This window comes from Pleurodeles waltl, chromosome 11 (genome assembly GCF_031143425.1).
Source record: "Pleurodeles waltl isolate 20211129_DDA chromosome 11, aPleWal1.hap1.20221129, whole genome shotgun sequence".
Lineage (NCBI taxonomy): Eukaryota > Metazoa > Chordata > Amphibia > Caudata > Salamandridae > Pleurodeles > Pleurodeles waltl.
In genome coordinates, this window is record NC_090450.1 from 643751095 (window position 1) to 643777168 (window position 26074).

The following is a 26074-nucleotide window of genomic DNA, read 5'->3' on the forward strand; positions in this document are numbered from 1 at the left end:
GCTTGCTGTCCTAGTGGACAGAGTTGCCCCTGTAGGGGGGACAAGAATCACACCCAACAGGTGGAGTGGGCAACACCACTGTGTTGGTACTGGTGGTACTATCCGACCCCTGGGATACATCTATCAGCAAAGTAAGGTTAGGTACTGCACAGAGGGTATAGGCAGGAGAGGAGAAGGGTTCCCAATGGGTTAGCTTAGTGGGCCCGGATCCAACTGGAGTCAGGAAGGCGTAGAACTGGAACATGCCCCTGCTGTTGTGGGCCTGGGTCCTAGTTCTATCGCCTCAATCAGGGAAGTACGTCAGGGTATTGATTGTTCTCCCCTGGCTTTAGGCTGGTGGGGAGTCATGTTGGACCTGGCCCTTTTTGCAGGGTGATCTCCAAACTTTTTGCCTCCTTCCTCCTATTTTTCCTGACCTGTTTATGTTGGCTTTAGAACTCTGAGCACTTTACCACTGTGAACGAGTGCTGAAGTGCATCTGCTCTCTGTGAAGATTGTACTGTTGATTGATTTATCCATGATTGGCATATTTGATTTACTGGTAAGTCCCTAGTAAAGTGCACTAGAGGTGCCTGGGGCCAGTAAATCAAATGCTACTAGTGGGCTTGCAGCACTGGTTGTGCCACCCACATAAGTAGCCCTGAAATCATGTCTCAGACCTGCCACTGCAGTGTCTGCATGTGCAGTTTTAAACTGTAAATTCGACTTGGCAAGTGTCCCCACTTGCCATGCATAACCCTTCCCTTTTCCTACACCTAAGACACCCCTAAGGTAGGCCCTAGGTAGCCCAATGGGCAGGTTGCAGTGTATGGTTAAGGTAGGATATATACTAATGTGTTTTATACGTCATGCCAGTGAAAGACTGCCAGATTCGGTTTTCACTGTTGCAAGGCTATCACTCTCATAGGTTAAGCTGGGGGCTGCCTTTAAACATGAGTAAAGCATAGATTCCCTTTGGAAGCAGAAAGGACATGTGGAGTTTGGGACCTCTGAACTCACAATTAAAAAATACAGCTTTTAGTAAAGTTGGTTTTGAGATTGTGTGTTTGAAAATGCCACTTTTAGAAAGTGCGCATTTTCTTGCTTAAACCATTTTTGTGACTCTGCCTGTTTGTGGATTCCCTTTCTGGGTTAGTTTGACAGTTGGGCTGTTTGCACCTCTCTCCAGACAGTGACACAAAGGGGGCTGGGGTGTAACCTGCATATTCTGATGAGCCATCTGTGATAGGAGGGAGGGGAAGGAGTGGTCACTCACATCTGAAAGGGCTGTGCCTTCCCTCACACAATGCAGTCTCCAAACCCCTGGTGTGTGCCTGAGGCCTTACCTGGGCAAGGCAGGATTTCACAAACAAGTGAGACTTTCCTTTGAAGTAAGCCTACTTCAAAGGCCAAAATGGGTATAAGAAGAGGACCCAAAACCACAGACTTCAGACACTTCTTGGGGTAGACAGACACTTCTGGACAAGAAACCTGCTGGTGAAAAATCCCTGAACCAGACCTGCCAAGAGGAACTGCCTCGCTGCCCAAATAACTCACTGGGACTGCTTTTCTGAGAAGGACTGCTGCCTTGCTGTTGCACTGCTGCTTTGCTGCTCTCTGGCTGTGCTGAGAAGTGCTCTGCAAGGGCTTCGATAGAGCTTGCCTCCTGTTCCCTGAGGTCTTAGGAACAAAAAGGCTTCACTCCTGCAACTGGACTTCTTGTGCCTACGTAAATATGATGCACAGTCTGCTAAAAACAATGCACAGCCGTCCCTGCGGTGAGAAATTCACCACACGCCAAACCGGAATGACGCGGCCCGACTTTGCAAGGAGAAAATTGATGCAGCGCCTGCATTGCCAACTTTGATGCACGGCCCATCGGATCAACGCACAGCCGACCAGGGACAACGTAGCCGACTTCCAGAGAGGAATCGATGCAGCGCCTGCCGTGGGGGAGAAATTTCCACGCAACATCCACTGGATTGATGCAGCACATGTGTCTTCACTCCGCAAGCCTAGGATTCCACTCACTGTCCCCGGGGCACCAAAAAACCCCGCAACCCGAAGAGGAACCATGATTAGATTATAGAGAAAAGGTGGTTAGAAAGGGTAATGGTGCTCACAATCTTATACCAGTAGTAAACCAACATTCATGTAATAAAAGTGATAAATGGTGCTCTGTAAGGTAACCACCCAAAACCCTATAGAATAACAGCCCAAAGGTTGTTAAAATATGGAGGAAAACAGGCACACGTCAGTCCATTAGGTCCACATGATGCAATTTATCTCTTTATTCCATTCGATAGTGCTTATGATTTCACACTCAGCCAGGCCAACACTTCCTTATTTTAAGTAAACTTAGTGGATATGGGGATATAAGGCACACGTTAGACATCTCACATGTGTGTGCATGCATAGTATAATATTTACACCACATACATGTCTACTAATAATAAGTGAAGAATCATGAATTAATTATTGAATTTATTCAAAAAAATATATACACTCAAGGTTACAATTATGGGATTTGCACAAGATATATGGTGTCATACTAGGTTGATAGAAACACCAAATGGGAATATATTTTCAGAGGTTTCCACGGTTGGATTGTAGAGCACTACATTGACTTCTGTGATCTTTTACAATACAACTAACAGCAATGTAACATGATCATGAATATTTGTAATACATTTTCAGCCGTAATGAGCCTTGAAAAAGTCGTTGGATGATTATCTCAGATGAAACATGTGTGAAATCCTAAGCACTATCGAATGGAATAGATTCATTGCATCATCTGGACCTTATGGACTGATGAGTGCCTGTTTTCCTCCGAAGAGGAACCAAGCCTGCGTGCCCGAAATCGATGCAAAGTCTTCCCCTGCATGGAAAATAACGACGCAATTCGGTGTGCGAAGAGGCGAAACCGACGCACACCTCCCTGTTTTCCACTCATCGCCTCCTCTGCAGTCTCTTGCAGAGATTTTGAATGCAAACCAGGTACTTTGTGCTTGCAAGAGACCTTTATTGTTTTTAAAAGACATTTATTTGTTTTTCAAAGACTTAAGACACTTTAGCGGTCATTCCGACCCTGGCGGTAAAAACCGGCAGGGCCGGGGACCGCGGGAGCACCGCCAACAGGCTGGCGGTGCTCCCTTGGGCATTCTGACCGCAGCGGTACAGCCGCGGTCAGAAACAGAAAACCGGCGGTGTACCGCCGGTTTTCCGCTGCCCAGGGGAATCCTCCATGGCGGCGCAGCTTGCTGCGCCGCCATGGGGATCCCATACCGCCATCCTGTTCCTGGCGGTTTTGGCCGCCAGGAACAGGATGGCGGTATGGGGTGTCGTGGGGTCCCTGGGGGCCCCTGCAGTGCCCATGCCAATGGCATGGGCACTGCAGGGGCCCCCGTAACAGGGCCCCACTGTGAATTTCAGTGTCTGCATAGCAGACACTGAAATTCGCGACGGGTGCAACTGCACCCGTCGCACCCTTTCCACTCCGCCGGCTCCATTCGGAGCCGGCATCCTCGTGGAAAGGGGTTTCCCGCTGGGCGGGCGGGCGGCCTTCTGGTGGTCGCCCGCCCGCCCAGCGGGAAACACAGAATAACCGCGGCGGTCTTCTGACCGCGCAGCGGTATCCTGGCGGCTCCCGCCGGCACCGCGGTTACCGCGGCCAGCGGGAGTCAGAATGACCCCCTTTATATCACTTTTACAGTGATATTTCAACATTTACTTATTGCATTTTAATCGATTTGACCTGCATCTTATCAGGTAAATATTATGGCGGTCATTCCAACCTCTGCGGTAAAAGGCGCTTACCGCCAGACAGAAGACCGCCATAACACCGCAGCGGTCGCGGTAAACCGCCACGGTCATTCTGACCCACAACAGGCAAACCGCCAAAATACCGACATCCACAAAAGTCCGCCACACCAAAGGTCAGCGATAAACTGGCGATGACCAAACCTCCACGGTCACGCCAACAGAAATACGCCCATGCCATTACGACCCACGAATCCACGCTGCGGTCTTTCAACCGCGGTATTCTATTGGCGGTACACACCGCTGCGGTCGAAACACACATACTCGTACAAAACACAACCACATTGGACAATTCGAAATACACACACCTGATACACATACACACACCACTCCCACACACCCAATACAATATAAAACACACACCCACATCACCCACAAACCCCTACGACCAGAAATTCTGAGAGAAGGCGAGAGAGAGACACCACCATCAACAAACTAGCATCCACAGGCACACAACACCATCAGCCACACAACTTCCACGCACTTCACTCAAAACACCACTAAATAGCACCCAACCTATCACTACACAGTCCACCCCACACATCATCCACACCACCCCATGGCACCTCAAAGACACCCCAGGTTCTCAGATGCTGAACTCAGGGTCATGGTGGAGGAAATCGTACGAGTAGAGCCCCAGCTGTTCGGGACACAGGTGCAGCACACCACCATTGCCAGGAAGATGGAGCTATGGAGCAGAATAGTCGACAGGGTCAACGCTGTGGGACAGCACCCAAGAAATAGGGACGACATCAGGAAGCGGTGGAACGACCTACGGGGGAAGGTGCGTTCCATGGTATCAAGGCACAACATCGCGGTACAGCGGACTGGCGGCGGACCCCCACCTCTCCCCCAGATTTTACAACATGGGAGGAGCAAGTCTTGGACATCCTGCATCATGAGGGCCTCGCAGGAGTCGGTGGAGGAATGGACTCTGGTAAGTCTCATCTTCACTACTTCATCCCCCCTACCCCACCTGCATGCCAACTCATACCCCCACCCTCACCCTTACCCCCATCACAACTACCCCTTGCAAATGTCTCACCATCACAACCCACCCATGCCAAAACTTAGCCCTGCATGCGGCCCCAAAGCATGGACACCCATCACCAAGGCATGCCCAATGCACATACCCATCACCCCCCCCCAAAAATACCATCACAACAGCCCCCACAAAGGAATGCCAGCACTGGGTTACACAGGCACCCACCCATTGCACGCCATTGGCACACACAGAAGCAATAACCATACTTTTATACCCCTGCAGGACCCGAACGCCAGGTCACCACGCAGGAGGGTCCACAAATGTCCCCTCCACCCCCAGAAGAGGCCCACAGTGATGACAGCAGCTCTGTCTCCCTGGATCTAGATGACCAGCCCAGTCCATCGGGGTCCTCGGGACAGTCGGTTCCCCTCAGACAGGCACAGGCCACAGCAGACCTTCCCCCCTCTGGGAACACCAGCACAGCACCCACCCAGCGGGCCCATACCTCTGTCCCCAGGACACGTCAATCAGCGGTGTGTCCACCACTACAGGGAACCCAGGCTAACCCACCACCCCAACAACAACAGGGACCTGGGGGCAGTGGTAGTGGGCACACGGTCCAGGGGACGGAGTGTTAGGGTTTGTACACAGCAAAGAGCATGTCCCCTCTCACTGCACTAGTGGGTTCAGTAATAGCTCCCTTTTAAACTTACTATTGAAAGCCTTTCTTGTTATCTCACCTTCCCCCCCCCTAGGCTTCTGTGTATGTTGTTTAATGTGCTGTTTTGTTTACATATTGGGCCTTGCTTTTACCAAGGCTTCTTTAAAATACTCCTCCCTAGGCCATGTGTTAATCCAACTCATTTGTGTAATAACTGAAACTCTGCACACCTTTCAAGAACATGTGCAGCATGTGAGGACCACACCCAGCTCTTCAAACCACACCCAGCTCTGCACACCTTCGAAGAACATGTGCAGCATGTGAGGACCACAATCAGCCCTTCAAACCACACCCAGCCCTGTCTATAAAAGGCATCCCCCGAGCCTCACCCAGTGCTTGTGCTCGTCTACCTCCCGCTTACCTGAGAACAGATCCCTCGGCGCTGGCACTCCTGCTCTTTACAGACTTTCATTGACTTCAATGGGCGCAGCTTCTGGCTCTTCCTTCTTCCGGTTTCCGGTTCCTCCTTGCTTCAGCCTCTCTCCTATGAGTAACCTGCAAAAGAGAAAGAAGACAAGGTTAGACTGATCAGTATCTCTTGCCAGCAACAAGTAAGTGCAAAACCTTTTATTACCTGAAAGAACTTTGACAACAATTTCTGGATTCGTGTATAGACAATTTGAAACGAAATACCTTCCACGAACATTGTGATTCAAACTCTTTGTTACAAGAATATTTTGCAGAACTTTGTGAAGCAAACATTGTTTTTTCTCATGGAACTTTTAAGAATCGAACAGTGGAAACCATTAACAGCAAGGCAAACAGTAAATCAAGGACTTTCAAAAATTACATGCTGTATTTTGATGTAAAAGTACAGTATTTGTTTTATAAAAGATTCTGGAAATATGGGAAAAGTGAGTCTGCTATTGGGAATTTAGGCTTTAGTTATATTATGATGAATGTTTGATATTGGTAATTCTGATAACGGTATTTGTTTAATGTTTTAGAAGCTTTACAGTAATAGAAAACACATCCCAGAGCAGTAACACATTCCAAACCTGGAAACTAGAGACCACGATCCAAGAGGTACTTTTAGAAGAGAATTTCTAATAAATAAAGGGATAGTCAGGAACCCATTTAGGAATAGGTTGCACTTATCTGTTCTTTGTTTATGTTTCATTAGGCACCAGTTTCTACAGAAGTCAGAAAGGGCCACAGATTTGTGCAGCACTTCAACAGTGGAAACGCAAGAACGGTGTTGTCTCTCTTTTTTATTTTATCCACTTCCCCCCTTCCCTTGAGCTTCTGTTCTTAGTGCACTGTTTTAAAAACTAGTGTGCTGGAACAAGCAGTTTCAGGGTGGGGTCGGATTGTCTTCAACCTCCAGCAGAACTGAACAAGAACTCAGGTGAGCTGGGCTTTGACAGAAGCACAAGCCTTAAAAAATGTCAGTTCTGGTGGACGATGAATACCGGGGAAGAAATAGAGGGCATTGACGTCACGGATATGGCGCAGGCCCTAAATGAGGACTTGGCTCATAATGAATCAGTGTCTGGCATCTTGCAACATTTGCAAGAGGAAATAGAGAGATTAAAGATGGAGAATACCTCTTTAAAACAGGATTTAAGCAGGTATAAATTTAGGGGATCTCAGTGGAACACAGCTTCTACGCCTTTGTTTAAAACCTCCTCAGAGACAGTGGCGCCATCAAAACATACAACTTTGCCTTCCCCAGTTGAGGTTACTGTTAATGTTCCTAATGTTGTGCCCTTAGCAGCACCTGAATGTTTTCATGGAGATAGTAACAAATTCCATGTTTTTATCAATCAATGTCAATTACACTTCATTTGTAAGCCACAACAGTTCCCTACTGATGATACGAAAGTGGCATTCGTCTTGTCTTATTTGGGTGGCACAGCAGCCAATTGGTCAATTCCTTTTGTGGATAGAGATGATCCCATCCTCCATAATTGGAATCAATTTAAACGTACCATGACCAGCCTTTTTGCAAAACACACTTTCATGCAGGCAAGTGATAATGAGCTTTTAAATCTTAAACAAGGTAACAAGGATTTATTGACCTATTTCACTAGTTTTAATTGTTTACTCACCGAGACACAGTGGCCAGAAGAAAAGCGTGTCTCCCTTTTTTATAAAGGTTTGAGAGACGAGTTAAAAGACGCGCTGGCTCATATCGTTGATTTGCCAAAAGACTATTCGGACTTTGTAGATTTAGTTGTGAAATTAGAACATAGACTAGGAGAAAGAAAGGGAGATAAATACAAACTGGAATCACGGTTAACTTTTATTAGACACGAGAAGAAAGACACAGATAATAAACTCCCTGAACCAGAGCCTATGCAAATATGGACACTCAGAGGTCCACTCACATCAGAGGAAAAAGAAAGAAGGAGGAAATTTCAATTATGTTTATATTGTGGCAGGGCAGGTCACTTTGCCAGAGAATGTCCAGTAAAGCCTAAAACTCCACGAAAGGGTGCTGTTTCCTCCACCTCCTCAACTGAATCGGGAAACGATTAAGCTCGACAAGGGGAGAGGTTACTTGTTTGAGAAAACATCTTAATCAAACCTCTAATGCTGCAGCCTTCAGGGTACCGCACATACCTAGACATTTCATAATTCAGGTCGTTTTAATTGTTACTACCCAAGTGAGGCATTCTCTCCCTGTCCTACTGGACTCAGGCGCGACAGGAAATTTTGTGGATAATAAATTAGCTGAAATCTTAGGACTTCCTATGTGCCTAAAGCCTTGTCCAGAAGCAGTATGTGCAGTGGATGGGTCAGAATTGACCTCTGGATTAATCACAAAACAAACAAGTCCACTTGTTATGGTCTGTCAGAACGGGCACACAGAGGTGATTAGCTTTGATCTGATAGATACTCCTAATTTTGGTTTGATTCTCGGGGTACCCTGGTTAACAACTCGTAACCCAAAAATTGATTGGGTGAATAGAACTGTTACTTTGGATTCCTCTTTCTGTAGAACCAATTGCTATCAAGAAGCAGGTACAGAACAGAGCACAGTATTACACTGTGCTAGTGTTACACAAGATGAACCAAGTCTCCCTCCTGAATATTCTGGCTTTAAAGACGTCTTTGATCCAGTAAAGGCTAGTGTGCTGCCCCCACATCGGTCTTATGACTGCCGTATAGATCTTATTCCAGGGGGCCCTTTACCTAATAACAGAGTATATGCTTTAACTGACGAAGAAACCAAATACTTAAGAACCTACCTAGATGACCTACTACAGTCTGGGTTCATCCGTCATTCCACATCTCCGGTGTCATCTCCACTCTTTTTTATCCCGAAGCCGGATAAATCCCTGCGCGCGTGTATCGATTATAGAGGACTAAATAAGGCTACAATAAAGAATAAATATCCTCTTCCTCTAATACCTGTGTTGTTGGATCAATTAAGACATTCTACTGTATACACTAAACTAGATCTGCGGGGAGCTTACCACCTGGTCCGAGTAAAAGAGGGGGATGAGTGGAAGACAGCTTTCAAGACAAAGTTTGGTTTATTTGAGTACACAGTAATGCCCTTTGGGTTATGTAATGCCCCTGCGGCCTTTCAGTTCTTTATAAATGAGGTCCTACACGAATTTCTGGACGTTTGTGTCATAGTATACATAGATGACATCCTCATTTACTCTAAGAACTCAGAAGAACATACCCAACGTGTTCGTGCAGTATTATCAAAGTTAAAAGAAAATCATCTTTTTGCTAAGTTAGAAAAGTGTACTTTTAATGTCAACAAGGTGGACTTTTTAGGATACTGCCTGTCACCTTAAGGAATAACTATGGATGTAAAGAAAATCAGTGCTATTGCTGATTGGCCAGAACCATCCTCTGTAAAAGATATTCAGAAATTTCTGGGTTTCGCCAATTTTTATAGGAGGTTTATTGCACATTTTGCAGACATTGCGGCCCCAATAACTACCTTGTTGCGGAAAGGGCAACGATTTCTTTGGACTGATGAGGCGGCACACGCCTTTCAACTCCTAAAACAAAAGTTCACTTCAGCCCCAATTCTGAAACATCCTGATCCTGACTTGCCCTTTTTTGTTGAAGCGGATGCTTCACAAGTAGCTTTAGGAGGAGTTCTCTCTCAACGAGATGCAGTAGATGGCCAGTTACATCCTATAGCCTTCTATTCTAAAAAGTTATTGCCAGCTGAACAAAATTACACTGTGGCTGAAAGGGAACTACTAGCTATCAAAGTAGCCTTTTCACAATGGAGGCACCATTTAATGGGAGCCAAGTACCCAGTTACAATCTTTTCTGACCATAAGAACCTACAGTTTTTTGGATCACTTAAAGCACTAACACCACGTCAGATGCGCTGGTTAATTTTTTTTAGCACATTTGACTTTGTTATAACCTATAGACCAGGTGCACAACAAATTCAATCTGATGTGTTATCTAGATACGGACATACCTCAGACATGAAACAAGATAAAATAGGAGAACCCATTATTCCTCCCCAAAAGTTGTTGGCACCAGTACAACAGAAGAATTTCACCACAGATCTATATAATGCACACATGCAAATAGCACCTCAGGATTGGTTAAAGGATTCCCATAACACAATACAACGAGGTTTATTGTATCACGACAACATGCTGTTAGTGCCCACCTCTGAATTACAATCACAGGTGATAATTTGGCATCACGCCTCACCGTTGGCAGGTCATCCTGGTTGGGTAAAAACCCTGGAAAATGTGCAAAAACACTTTTGGTGGGACACTATAAGAAAGGACATTAAGCAATTTGTCACTGCCTGTCCAATTTGTGCAAGACATAAATCTTCTCATAAGGCTCCTGACGGCTTGTTAATACCAATGCCAACACCCAAACAACCTTGGCACACTGTGAGCGTAGACTTTATTGTAGGTTTACCACCTGTAAAATCCTTCACAACAGTGTTGGTTATAGTGGATTTTTTATCTAAAATGGCACATTTTGTACCATTACGGACATTACCCACGGCAGCAGAATTTGCCGATATTTTTATAAGGGAAATTGTGCGTTTACATGGCTTGCCAAGCAAAGTGGTGTCAGACCGAGGAAGCCAGTTCAACTCCAGATTTTGGAAAAAATTATGTGAAAAACTGAAAATAGATGTGGCCTTATCCACTGCTTTCCACCCAGAGACAGATGGACAGACTGAACGACTGAACCAAACCTTACTTCAAACGCTACATTGTTTATTGGCTGATTATTCTAGTGAATGGTTGGAAGCTCTCCCTGTAGCAGAGTTTGTTTATAATAATACTGAGCATTCAGCTCTACTTTGCTCACTATTCTATTTCTTGCAGGGGTATCATCCAAGAGCTATACCCATTTTGTTAGAAGATTCCCTGTTGCCTACAGTAACGGATAGACTAACGAGGTTAGGTGACATACAAGACAAAGCCAGGAAACATTTATTAAAGTACAAGGAAAGCATGAAAAGACAAGCAGACAAACACAGGTCTGAGGCCCCAATGTATAAAATTGATGACAAGGTATGGCTCTCCACAAAGAACCTAAACATAGAGGGATCCCGAAAGCTGCAACCACGTTTCATTGGAGCCTTTAGTATAACTGCCATAGTAAACCCGGTAACAGTAAAATTAGATTTACCAAAAGAATATCCAGTACATACTACATTTCATGTGTCCTTGCTTAAGCCGTACAACTCAAAAACCCGACCTGAACCACCACCTCCACCCATACCAATTAAGGGAAATCTGGAATATGAAGTGAAAAGCATAAAAGACTCAAAAATAATTAGTGGACGTCTGTTTTATTTAGTAGAATGGAAAGGATATGATGAATCTGAGAATTCATGGGAACCAGCATCATATGTACATGCCCCACAGCTGATTAGACGGTTTTATTTAAAAAATCCAGGAAAACCCCGTCCTGTAGGAGGGCCTTTGAGGGGGGCAACTGTTAGGGTTTGTACACAGCAAAGAGCATGTCCCCTCTCACTGCTCTAGTGGGTTCAGTAATAGCTCCCTTTTAAACTTACTATTGAAAGCCTTTCTTGTTATCTCACCTTCCCCCCCCCCAGGCTTCTGTGTATGTTGTTTAATGTGCTGTTTTGTTTACACATTGGGCCTTGCTTTTACCAAGGCTTCTTTAAAATACTCCTCCCTAGGCCATGTGTTAATCCAACTCATTTGTGTAATAACTGAAACCCTGCACACCTTTCAAGAACATGTGCAGCATGTGAGGACCACACCCAGCTCTTCAAACCACACCCAGCTCTGCACACCTTCCAAGAACATGTGCAGCATGTGAGGACCACACCCAGCCCTTCAAACCACACCCAGCCCTGTCTATAAAAGGCATCCCCCGAGCCTCACCCAGTGCTTGTGCTCGTCTACCTCCCGCTTACCTGAGAACAGATCCCTCGGCGCTGGCACTCCTGCTCTTTACAGACTTTCATTGACTTCAATGGGCGCAGCTTCTGGCTCTTCCTTCTTCCGGTTTCCGGTTCCTCCTTGCTTCAGCCTCTCTCCTATGAGTAACCTGCAAAAGAGAAAGAAGACAAGGTTAGACTGATCAGTATCTCTTGCCAGCAACAAGTAAGTGCAAAACCTTTTATTACCTGAAAGAACTTTGACAACAATTTCTGGATTCGTGTATAGACAATTTGAAACGAAATACCTTCCACGAACATTGTGATTCAAACTCTTTGTTACAAGAATATTTTGCAGAACTTTGTGAAGCAAACATTGTTTTTTCTCATGGAACTTTTAAGAATCGAACAGTGGAAACCATTAACAGCAAGGCAAACAGTAAATCAAGGACTTGCACAAATTACATGCTGTATTTTGATGTAAAAGTACAGTATTTGTTTTATAAAAGATTCTGGAAATATGGGAAAAGTGAGTCTGCTATTGGGAATTTAGGCTTTAGTTATATTATGATGAATGTTTGATATTGGTAATTCTGATAACGGTATTTGTTTAATGTTTTAGAAGCTTTACAGTAATAGAAAACACATCCCAGAGCAGTAACACATTCCAAACCTGGAAACTAGAGACCAGGATCCAAGAGGTACTTTTAGAAGAGAATTTCTAATAAATAAAGGGATAGTCAGGAACCCATTTAGGAATAGGTTGCACTTATCTGTTTTCTTTGTTTATGTTTCATTAGGCACCAGTTTCTACAGAAGTCAGAAAGGGCCACAGATTTGTGCAGCACTTCAACAGTGGAAACGCAAGAACGGTGTTGTCTCTCTTTTTTATTTTATCCACTTCCCCCCTTCCCTTGAGCTTCTGTTCTTAGTGCACTGTTTTAAAAACTAGTGTGCTGGAACAAGCAGTTTCAGGGTGGGGTCGGATTGTCTTCAACCTCCAGCAGAACTGAACAAGAACTCAGGTGAGCTGGGCTTTGACACGGAGGCCCAAGGAAACAGGGGAACTGGGAGGGCAGCTGTGCGACAGGGGGGGACAGGCCAAGGGAACCCACTCTCCACGAGGCCCTCTCCTCCATCATGGGAGCATACCACCGCCAGGATGGCGACGGTCCTGGCAAGGTTTCAGGAAATCCAGCTTCTGCAGGAACAACAGTATATGGGGTTCAGGGAGGAACTGAGAAACATCAGTACCGCCATGGGTACCATCGTAGTGGCCCTGAATGAGTTAATCTCCACATTGCGGACCACTGTGGCACCTCAAAGGGCCCCTGACACTAGCATGGACCAAGAACTGGCTACCACCTCCACCAGCGCTAGTGGACAGGAAGCCCTGCCAGAAGACCAACAGGCCACCAGAACCCCACCCCCTGCAGAAGGAGAACCACCCCGCAAGCGGGCCCTGAGATCCAGGAAGAAGACAGAGTAACATGTCAAGACCCCCGCCAGCAAAGGATACCGCCCTGATTGTCATCCCACTGTCCCACATTGTCACCCTGTCCAACCTTAAACTGCCCCTGCTCCACTTCCCACAGGCATTTGGACTATGCACCTGTGGACCTGATAGTCTGGACTCTGCCATGGACAATCCTCCACCATCACCCCTCACCGATTTGCAACCACCCATCCAAATTAGAGCACTTGAATAAACACACTTATTGCACATAAACAATCTGGAGTCTGTCTGTGATTTTAACAAATGTATTAGACATGACAGTGCCAAAATTGGTATTCACATTGTGATGCCAACAAACCGCTGTCACACAGCTGTAGTCCATGGGGAAACAAAGCAGATGTCACACAGTGGGGCCCACAGCTCTGAAAACGGAAGGGAAAGTCACAACACAGTTACCATACACTGGGGGAAAAAGTCAGACAGTAGAGAGGTAGGAGTCTTTAAGTAAATGTAATATGCCGGTGTGTACTCTTACCTGTGTTCCTGTTGTCTATGTCATCCTCTCCGGCTTCCTCTTCTTCACTCTCCACAGGCTCCACAGCTGCTTCAACACCACCATCTGGACCATCCTCCTGCAGAAAAGGCACCTGGCGGTGCAAAGCCAGGTTGTGAAGCCTACAGCAGGCCACGATGATCTGGCACACCTTCTTTGGTGAGTACATTAGGGATCCACCTGTCATATGGAGGCACCTGAACCTGGCCTTCAGGAGGCCAAAGGTTCGCTCGATCACCCTCCTAGTCCGTCCATGGGCCTCATTGTAGCGTTCCTCTGCCCTGGTCCTGGGATTCCTCACTGGGGTCAGTAGCCAGGACAGATTGGGGTAACCAGAGTCCCCTAATAGCCACACCCGGTGCCTCTGGAGTTGACCCATCACATATGGGATGCTGCTATTCCGCAGGATGTAGGCGTCATGCACTGAGCCAGGGAACTTGGCATTAACATGGGAGATGTACTGGTCAGCCAAACACACCATCTGTACATTCATCGAATGATAACTTTTCCTGTTCCTGTACACCTGTTCACTCCTGCTGGGGGGTACCAAAGCCACATGTGTCCCATCAATGGCACCTATGATGTTGGGGATATGTCCAAGGGAATAGAAATCACCCTTCACTGTAGGCAATTCCCCCACCTCCCCCAAGCTCCTCATGTGGTTCAGCAGGGCAGACAACACTCTGGACAACACCTTGGAAAACATAGGTTGAGACATCCCTGATGATATGGCCACTGTTGTTTGAAATGACACACTTGCTAAGAAATGGAGTACTGACAGCACCTGCACTAGAGGGGGGATCCCTGTGGGTTGGCGGATGGGTGACATCAGGTCTGCCTCCAGCTGGGCACAGAGTTCCTGTACAGTGGCTCGGTCAAGCCTGTATGTCAGTATGACATGTCTTTCCTCCATTGTCGACATGTCTACCAGCGGTCTGTACACGGGAAGATTCCTCCATCTCCTCGCATTGCCCAGCGGACGGTGCCTAGGAAGGACAACAGCGAGCACAGAGTCAATCAACCCACAGGTACGTTTCCACAGCTTGCACACAACACGATTCACTATGCATTGAATGGTTTGTATGAGTGTTGAGGAAAGGCCTAGGTATGTGTGACGCAGTAGAAATTAAGCCATGTGGGCCCTTGAAATGGCGGCTGCCTGACCCGTGAAGTGTGACAATGGGATGTGAGGTCAATGCGGTAGCGTGGCACACCGTGGCGGTAGGCGGTCGAAGACCGCAGCGCAAAGCCGCATTGGTTAACATAGAAGCCTATGGGTTTCACGAGCCAATGATGATGTGCACCGGCGGTCGCGGTACGCACCGCCGCGGGTGTGACCGCCATTTTCTATCTACTTAATCACTCGATACCTGATCTTCCACATGAGAGGACCTACACTGCAAGTGCTGCTGTGACCTCGGTCTGGAAGAGACAATGGCTGCTGCGACTGGGGAAAGGGCCCCTGCCTTCACTTCTGAAGAATTGGAGAAACTCGTGGACGGGGTCCTCCCCCAGTATGTGCTACTCTACGGTCCTCCAGACCAACAGGTAAGTACAGTGGGACCATGCTTTGTGGGCAATGCCTGGGTTGAGTCGGGTGGATGAAAGATGGTGGGGAGGGGAGCGATTGAGGCATGCATCAGACGACAGATGAGAGCATTGGCCACATGGGAAGGGTGGGGATGGGGGGCCACTCACATCAAGCATGCAGAAGGTGATGATTTTTTTTCTCCCCCTGTACATGTCACATAGGTCAGCGCCCATCAGAAAATCGCTATTTGGCGTGCCATCGCCAAGGACGTCCGGACCCTGGGGGTCCACAACAGACGGGGCACCCACTGCCGGAAGAGGTGGGAGGACATCCGACGCGGGAGCAGGAAGACGGCGGAGGCTCTGCTGGGGATGGCCTCCCAATGTAGGAGGGGTGCCATTCGTCAATTGACCCCCCTGATGTCCAGGATCCTGGCGGTGGCCTACCCCGATTTGGATGGGCGCGTGAGGACATCACAGCAGACACAAGGGGGTGAGTACACTCTCATTCTGGTGACTTTGCGCGCAGTGGAGGTGTCTGGGTGGGGGAGGTGGGCTGTGGGTATCTCTAGGCCAGGGCGATTTCTGTAGGCTAGGCCCCTCCGTAAGGCATGGCCCTGTGCCCCCGCCCCCCACCTCTGTAGGGTGCCAAGTACAGCTATTCATGGCCCTGTGTCATCTATGTGTGCAGTTGTCGTCCATAGGCTTGTAGGCCATGTCCCACTGATTGAGTAGTGGACCCCAAGAGCGCAGCGTAGTGCAGGGGGCTTCTGTGTCTGTCCTCTCCGCCAATGGTAGCGGTAATCCATGCACTCAACATGTCTTTCTTTCTCCCCCTCCCCTTTTTTGTGGTCTTCCTGCTCATGTGTGCATTATCATCATCAGGCGGAGGAGAAGTGGCATCGGAGCACGAGGGAGCTGCATCCCACAGGGCCCTGGAGGGCCATGCAACGGACTCTGAGTACACCAGTGGGACGGAGGGCGAGGGGAGCTCCACAGCGGGGACTCGTGCTGATGTCAGTGGCAGCGACTCGTCCTCTGAAGGGAGCTCCCTTGTGGTGGCGGCAACATCCGTGCCCCCCGCAACAACAGGTACAGCCGCCACCCAGCGCACCAGCACCGCCCTCCCAGCAGCCCCTCAGCGTTTGCCCCGTGCCCGCTCACCCAGGAAGGGGGCCATCTCCTTCGCCCCAGGCACCTCAGGCCCTGCCCCTGTCACCCCTGCTGCCCTCAGTGAGGAGGTCATTGACCTCCTGAGGACCATCATTGTTGGGCAGTCTACCCTTTTGAATGCCATCCAGTGTGTAGAAAGGGAGGTGCACCGGAGGGCATTCATTTGTGTCAGGCTGCCCATCAGCGATCGTTCAACGCTCTGGCCTCAGCACTGACGGCAGCAATTGTCCCTGTCTCCAGCCTCCCCCCTTCAACTTCCTCCACCCAGACCCAATCCCCTGTACCTCTGCCTATCCCAGACACACCTACAGACCAGCCTGCACACACCTCAACACCCAAGGGAAGCTCATCCAGACATAAGCACCACACTTCACACAAGCATTCACACAAGCAACATCGACATGCAGACACACCAACACCCACTGCCTCCACTGTGTCCCCCTCCTCCTTGTCTCCCTCCTCCCTCCCTGTGACGTCTCCACTCACACTTGCATGCACAACATCTTCAGCCACTACGTCCATCACCAGCACACCCACCAGAACACTCCGCACACATGCAGTCACCACCCCACTACCATTTACACGTCCCCTGTGTCCTCTCCCAGTGTGTCTGTCACCCCCTCTTCCAAACCACACAAACGCAGGCAGCCACCCACCCAACAGCCATCCACCTCACGACAGCCTCCAGCCCAAGCACCTGCACCCAAAGACACCAGACTTCACACTCCTACAACCACATCCTCTTCCTCCACTCCCATACCCACTACACCTAGCTGTCCCTCTCTTTCCAAATTGATTTTCCTTTCCAAACTTGACCTCTTTCCAACAACTCCCCCACCCCGTCCATCGAATAAGACTGCAATCAGCACCTCAGCCACCACCAAACCAGGACCTATCAGGACTGTTGTCCAAGGACTGTGGAGTCCCCCACCCTCAAGGGCAACTAGTTCATGTAGGAGCCAAGGCACGGCCAGCCCACCCCCGGAAAAACACCCAAAGATCACCAGTGCCCGGCGCGAGAGGCCAAGGACACCAGGGACCAAAATCCCTACCCTGGCTCCGGCTGGAAGTGGGGTGCCACCTGGCACACCGCCATAGGTGGGAAAGGGCCACAGACGACCAGGGAAGGGTGGGAAGGGCAGCACGCCCGACAAGTCCGGCAGCAGGCCAGCAGCCCTGGAGGGCCCCACCAGCCCCATCCCAGGTGTGCAGGAGGGCCCCGCCAGTCACAGCCCAGCTGCCCAGGAGGGCCCCGCCAGCCACAGCCCAGCTGCCCAGGAGGGCCCCGCAAGCCACAGCCCAGCTGGGCAATGAAGGAGCGCCAGCCACAGCCCAGCTGGGCAATGAAGGAGTGCCAGCCACAGCCCAACTGGGCAATGAAGGAGCGCCAGCCACAGCCCAGCTGGGCAATGAAGGAGCGCCAACTCAAGCACCGCTGAACAGGGCAAGGACCGCTGAACAGAGCAAGGACCGCCAAGGCAAGCACTGCTGAACTGGGCAAGCACCGCAGAACAGGGCAAGGACCGCCAAGGCAAGCACCGCTGAACAGGGCAAGCACCGGTGCACTGGGCCCTTCATCTCAAGTACCGCTCCGCTGGGCCCTTCATCTCAAGCACTGCTCCGCTGGGCCCTTCATCTCAAGCACCGCTCTGCTGGGCCCTTCATCTCAAGCACCGCTCTGCTGGGCCCTTCATCTCAAGCACTGCTCCGCTGGGCACCGCCGTCTCAAGCACCGCTGAACTGGGCCCTTCATCTCAAGCACCGCTGAACTGGGCCCTTCATCTCAAGCACTGCTCCGCTGGGCCCTTCATCTCAAGCACCGCTCCGCTGGGCACCGCCATCTCAAGCACCGCTGAACTGGGCCCTTCATCTCAAGCACCGCTGCACTGGGCCCTTCATCTCAAGCACCGCTCCGCTGGGCACCGCCGTCTCAAGCACTGCTGAACTGGGCCCTTCATCTCAAGCACCGCTCCGCTGGGCCCTTCATCTCAAGCACCGCTCCGCTGGGCCCTTCATCTCAAGCACCGCTCCGCTGGGCCCTTCATCTCAAGCACCGCTCCGCTGGGCCCTTCATCTCAAGCACCACTCCGCTGGGCCCTTCATCTCAAGCACTGCTCCGCTGGGCCCTTCATCTCAAGCACCGCTCCGCTGGGCACCGCCGTCTCAAGCACCGCTGAACTGGGCCCTTTATCTCAAGCACTGCTGAACTGGGCCCTTCATCTCAAGCACCGCTCCGCTGGGCCCTTCATCTCAAGCACCGCTCCGCTGGGCACCGCCGTCTCAAGCACCGCTGAACTGGGCCCTTCATCTCAAGCACCGCTGAACTGGGCCCTTCATTTCAAGCACCGCTCCGCTGGGCCCTTCATCTCAAGCACCGCTCCGCTGGGCCCTTCATCTCAATCACCGCTCCGCTGGGCCCTTCATCTCAAGCACCGCTCCGCTGGGCACCGCCGTCTCAAGCACCGCTGAACTGGGCCCTTCATCTCAAGCACCGCTGGCCCATTGGCAGAAGGGGCAGTGCCGCATCTGTGTCGGGCAGGGCTGCACAAAGCACTCTGGACACCAGTCCCCCTCCAGAACCAGTGGACACTGTCATCCACTTGAGAGACTGTGGCTTTGCACTCCCCAGGATGTAGCAGTGGGCAAACCACCCACTTTAGAGACTTAAGAGACTGTGGCTTTGCACTCCCCAGGATGGTACAGTGGGCAAGCCACCCACTGTATGGACTTGAGAGACTGTGGCTTTGCACTCCCCAGGATGGTACAGTGGGCAAACCACCCACTGTATGGACTTGAGAGACTGTGGCTTTGCACTCCCCAGGATGGGACAGTGGCCATGGAGGCCCCTCGTGGATCTGGCATCGTGTACTCATGTGGCTGAGGTGCCCCCCCTCCCCTTCCCCCTGAGGTGCCTGTAGTTTTTCTATCTGATGCCCCTGCAGTGTTCTCTCCGTTGGAGGAAGGTATCCTGTGTGGGCCTTGCCCATGTGATTTGGGCCCAGTGGTCCACGGACAATGACAGCTAAAATTATAGGACTTTTAATATTTATGTATATATTAGTATTAAATGTGTGATATTTTTATATGCCGATAATACAATATATTCGACTGTTTATGATCATTTCATTTTGTCTTTGTATTCTTCCGGGGGGCTTGGGGGTTGTAACAGTGATGTATTGCTATGCATTGATGTGTGTGTTGTAGTGGGTGAGGGTGGTGGTGGGTGTGTAGCGTATGTGTGCCCGTAATATTTTCTCCTCCCCCCTCCCCTGTGTCGTAGGTGCAGTGCTCACCGTAGTCTTCTGCGCCGGCGTTCGTGCTCCTGGTAGAGGAGCAGGAATACAATAGCTGGTAGGATGTGTAGTTCGGGTTCCATGCTGTCCAGATTCCTCGTGGGGTGTATGGAGGTGAGCGTTTTCCGTTTGAAATGTCTGTTTACGCCGTGTTTTTATCGGCGGGGCTACCGCCCCGGGAAAGGTGGCAGATTGGTGGGTTGTGATAGGGTGGGCGGTACATTGACTCCCGCCTGTCTGTGTTTGTTTGTCCCACCGTGGCGGTCGGAGTGTTAAAGTGGCGGTCTCTGTTGCCGGTTTCCGCCAGGGTCAGAATTCCATTTTTTAAACCGCCAGCCTGTTGGCGGGTTAGCCGCCGCTTTAACACCGACCGCCAGGGTTGGAATGACCCCCTATATATTTTTCTAAACACCGTGTGGTGTATTTTCGTGGTGCTATATGGTGTTATTGTATGATTTATTCCACAAATACTTCACACATTGCCTTCTAAGTTAATCCTGACTGCTCAGTGCCAAGCTACCAGAGTGTGGGCACAGGATAATTTGGATTGTGTGTGACTTACCCTGTCTAGAGTGAGGGTCCTTGCTTGGTCAGGGGGTAACCTGCCTGCCAACCAAAGACCCCATTTCTAACAGATAGCTACACGTGGTTGGAAGGGAAGGGGGAACCCTCTCATTGCATGGAAATGTACACTGTACTTATTATGTTTCAGAGGCAAAGGGATGATCCGTCTCAGCACAAATTAAAATTGTGAAGCAACACTGCACATACCAGACATGCACTGGTCCTCCGTGCTGATGGACTACTACTGGCAGTATTGAAAATTTTCTTACACTCAGCTCGCCCCAGATGGTGGATCCTCTGCTCCCTGCTGACTGTGCACACCCCGACCCTGGTCATCCCTGAAGAAGACCTTCCTGAGTTATTCAAACTTCCACTACAGAAGAAAACAACTATGTTGCATCAGACTAAAAAAAAAAGAACTGCTGATTCTTTTCGTCTGGCTCAGTACAGGGACATTCTGGAAGTATTTAGACTATTCACTGGCACTCAAGTAAACACAGGAGGGTCCATACTCTTCTTCATATGGCAGAAAAAAGAGAACACCTGCTGGTTGCAGATAACAAGGTGGGTAATGCTGAAAATGATCAACAATACTGAGGGCGGCCTAAACACTATAAAGGAAGAATTAAGAGCCATCTGCCTCATGGTGATGCAACATCGGTATGTGTTGGACTTGATGACTGCAATAGATGGTGGGGTAGGCACCAAGATTGGTGCGTCTTGTTGCACGTTTATACTTGATAGTGACCTGAACGATCTGATATTGACTTTCGCCATCCAAGCACTGCAGCATCTACAACTGACATGAAGAATGAAGAAGGTGCCTCTGAGCTAGACTTGTTGTTTGATTGGTTTTCCTGCCTCCACTGGTGGGTGATCAGACTGTACATGTCCTCGCTGTCAATTCATATTTCTGTGCTCTTTTTGTGTTGTTCCCTACAGATGGGAGTTTCCTACTGTAAAACGCAGTTCTCAAATTAAATGGAGTTCAAGTAGGTAGGAAAATGGTAGTAGACACAATAGAAACGCGTGAAACTTCGAATAATGCGACTGTCATGAAAAATTTGCAAAAACGTTCAAAAACAAAATTCAACTGACAGGGGGTCACCTGTGAGCAGGGATTTTTTTTACTTTTTTAATAAATATTTGTATTGGATGCATGAGAAGCAGTTCATTACAAACACTGGGAAGAAGAGAAAGCCAAAAAAAAAAAAAACTTCCCTACGGTATAACAACAATAAAATATTTTAAGAATAAAGTGCTTTGTGCCTTAATACATAAAATAAAAATATATATTTTTTCCAAATGCACACTATTTCACCAGTGAACAAAAGTAGTCCATACACATATTGAGTGAGGCAGGGTAGGGAAACACTAACTAGACCTGACCCAATCCCTGAAGAGCCCCCAGATTACCTGCCCCTTGCGTCTAGCCTTCCTCCCCTTGTGCTGATAAAGTATTCCCTTTGTTCCAAATGATATATAGATAGAAGTCATCCCAACCACTGCTGGTATGATGGAGGTTGTGGGTCTAACCATGAAGATGCGACACACAATCGATAAACAGCAATTGATATAAAAATAAAGTTTTTTTTTTGGCCCAGCCATTCCTACTTCCTCTGATACTCCTAAAACCATAATATCCGGTGTATGCTTGACATCATATTTTACCACCTCTCTTAAAACCTGTTTGATCTCCCCTTTCAGTGGTTCCAATCTTGTGCAGGTGGCAAACATATGTGTGTTATCTGCCCCGAATACATGGCACCTCTGACAGTGAGTCCCCTTCAACCTTCCCCATTTGCCTATTTCGGATGGAGTAAAATATAGATCATATATTGTCTTATAATGCTATGCCTGCAGTGCTGATGAAGTTCAAATAGTACAACCAAGTTCAAGGGATTCATAAACTTTAGTGCTTCCATTATTTAAGCTACCTTCCCACTTACTATATTTCTCGAGATCATTAGGTTGCTCAGATATGAGTATTGAATACAAAGAACTTATTGACAGCTGGGCCCCACCCGTTATCATCTCCATGAGTGGGTTTTTTGCAAACCCCTCTGAGCCGCCGGTTTTCTTATATAAAAAATCTCTTATTTGTAAATATTTAAAAAATTCTCTTTGTTCCAATCCATACCTTTCTCAGAGGTCCTCAAACGTTCTCATCCCAGTTCCCTCATAAAAATCTCCTAACCTCAGAACCAGGTTATTGTGTATTGGCATATGCAGGTTAAACCTACCGAGTCCTGCTTTCTTCCGCCAGGGGCTCCAACATTTAAAAGGGGCTTCTAGTACCTTAAACCACACTTTCTTATAATAACTGGGTTCCACCAATGCCAAAAATCCACCATTAGATATCAGTCCAGTTAGAAGCTCATAGATATTTGGCTGGTATCCTAACCATGTCACGCCTCCTTTGCTTACCATCAGCGGGCACACTGGAAAGCTGTTGCCAGTTGATATAATTGTGAATTTGGTAAAGACCATCCCCCCTTCTCTCTAGGTAGGGACATATATTCTAGGTCTTCTACTCTTGCCATACGCCCAGATTTTGTTACTAGCTGATCTATTGCTATAAACCATGATTTTTCAAAGGCAAGTGGGATGGGCCAAAAGAGATACAGCACCTTGGGTATAAATATCATTTTGATCATATTGCATTGCACCATTATAGACATGTGTAGGTTGTTCCATCTGCTAAAATCCTGTTTAACTTTTCCTAAAAGATTTAGACTAACTATCATTTCCACAGTGGGGATTATGTCTATACCTAAATATACTGTGTGGTCCACTTTACCCAGAGAACTCTCCAAACGTACTTGCCTCCTTCTCAATTTCTCTTAGAGCTTCATCCGGGTTGGCTGTTACGACAGCTATATCATTCACATATGCTAGTATCTTGGTATTCCATCCATACCTATGAAGTGGTAAAATGGCTGTGTTCTTTTGTAGCTGCATGAGCAAGGGATCACTGTACAACGCAAACAACAATAGGGTACATAGACACCCCTGTCTGATGCCCCGCCCAATTTGTATACTATTGGATTGCCCTCCCATGAGTTGTATCCAAGCATTCAGATACACATAAATAGCTTTTATTGCCAACAAGAATTTATCTCCCAAACCATACACCTCCAGGATTCTCCACAAATGGTCCCAATTAATCCTGTCAAAGCCTTTTCAGCATCTAATAATTCCACTGTCATAAATTCTTCTGCCACACCAGTTGCATCAAATAGCGTGATGATTCTTCTAATATGGTCAGTAGTATCCCTCCCGTGAACAAACCTGTGTTGATTTGGTGTGACTAATTTCTTAATAACAGTAGGTAAACGTGATGCAAAATCTTTAGAGAAGATCTTAATATCACCACTTATTAATGTTATGGGCCTATACGAACTATGATTTTGTGATGTTTTCCTCTTTTTCCGAAATACTACTATATTAGCAGAAGACCAGGAGGGGGGAGCTTTGCTATCTTGTTGCACCTGAATAGACAGTTCTAACATTACAGGCAGTAATAGAGTCTTAAAATATTTATAAAATTCGAGGGGGATTGCACCCGTTCCTACGGCTTTTCCAGTGGACATACTTGAATTGCCTCCTCGAGTTCCTTCGTACTGATTCTATCCCCCAATGCCTCCTGTTCACCCTTCGTGAGTCTGCCTACCTCTATAGTGGTTAAAAACCTATTTATTGCTTGCACATCTACATGAGGGGAGGCCTGATAAAGTTCTGCATAAAACATGCGGAAAGCCTCCCTAATACCTTCAGGATCAGAAACAATCCGTCCTTGTGGGTCTTTAACTTCTCTGATAATACCAGTGGCTGCCTTTTGACATGCCTGTACCCCTAATAGGTGACCCACCTTCTCACTATATTCATAACAATCAGAGCGCCATGAGAGGTATTTTTCCACCACTTTTGTTGCTGAGCAATGGCAATCTTCTGTAAGTTAGCGTTCACCTCCATGCCTCCCTCAATAACTAGGGTAAGTTGATTTTCTGCCTCTTTGAGCTCTAAATATGCTTCATTAATCAGACATTGGATGTGTTTTTCCTTCTAAGAATGAAACTCAAAGTTTATTCTTGTATGCCTGACTTTAAAGTGTCCCATACAATCTCCACTGGAGCAGTCCCCCTATTAATTTCAAGAAATTCCTTCAGCCATATGTTCATATGGTGGTGGTATTCCGGATCATTCAGAAGCTCTCCCTCGAAGGTCCACCCTCTCCTATTATATTTAAAGTCCTCCATATTTATTTCTAATATTAGCGGATTATGGTCTGACATAGACCATGGGTATATTTCCATATCTGCCCCTGTTAACAATTCGGGGGAGATAAAGAAGTAGTCTAATCGAGTCAATTTCATATGTGGAGCTGAATAGTACATGCACCCAAGGTCTGGTGCGCAAAGTTTTGGCCAAACATCTACCAATCCTATTTTTTTTTGCAAACTACAGAGAGCTTTATATACTCTAGGTTTGCGACCATAATACCTTTTGGGACTGGTATCTATTAGATATTTATACCATCCCAAGAGCCATTAAAATTCAAATCTCCACACACTATGTAGGGGGCCAGCGACTCCGCTAATTCTATTGATATAAAATCATCCATCACTGAGCCATAAAGGGAGCAGAAAGTAAAACATCCTTTACTATGATGACACACTGCCATAACCCATCTTCCATATTTATCTGCAATTTGTTTTGTAAACTTACATTTCCTGCTACCAGCTAGTATAGCAACCCCTTTGGTCTTAACATTCTGTTTGGTGCAGGAATCTAAGATAGATCTATTGCAATACTCTACATGTGTTTCCTGTCGGCAGTATATATCCGCCCACAGTGTTTTCAAATGTTTAGCAATTTTTTGCCTTTTCTGGAGGTTATTTAGCCCTCATATATTTATACATGTAATTCACATTTTAGCCATTTGCCCATTGCCTCTCACCTATTACCCTTGGGCTCATACAGCTGTAACTAGTCATAAACATTTCACCATTTCTGGCCACCAGCTTCTTACACCACACATCGCACATCAAAATTCTTTGTCTCTTGTTCTTCCCCTTTTCTTTTTCACAATTTCCTCCTCCCTCTTCATCCCCTGCAATAGTCAATTCTCAGTCATCCTTTTCTTTTTTAATGCCTGCCCTCTGCCCCCCCAGCCCATCCTCCCTTCCCTCTTCCTCTCCCTTTCCCATCCCTCCACCTTCCTTCCTCCAACCCTTCCAACACCTCCATCTCCACTCCCACCCCCTGCAAACATTGGAGCAATCAGACACCCACCGGCCTAAATGATGGTGTCCCTAACTGCCGCCTGCAAGCCCCCACCGATCGGACTGTGCTCCCTCCAAATGAGTTATCACCCATCCTCATTGCAAATTAGTGTCCTTTCTTTCTCTGCTCAGGTTTCAACGGATTCTATGAATTCAGTTCATTCAAATACTCCTTTGCTTGAATCTCAGAGATAAATACTCTAATTTTCCCCTTGATTATTTTTTTCAACCGTGCTGGGGCCAACACAAATGCCTCCCCCCCATGTCCTGATAAGGCTTAATCAATTGTCCCAGCCTCCATCTGCGCTTTACAGTAACATAACAGTAATCTGGTCGGGTAAAAAAGGTGAGGTTGGCAATACATTGTGGGGCATCCAGGTGGGCCTTTTCAAAGATAGCTTGT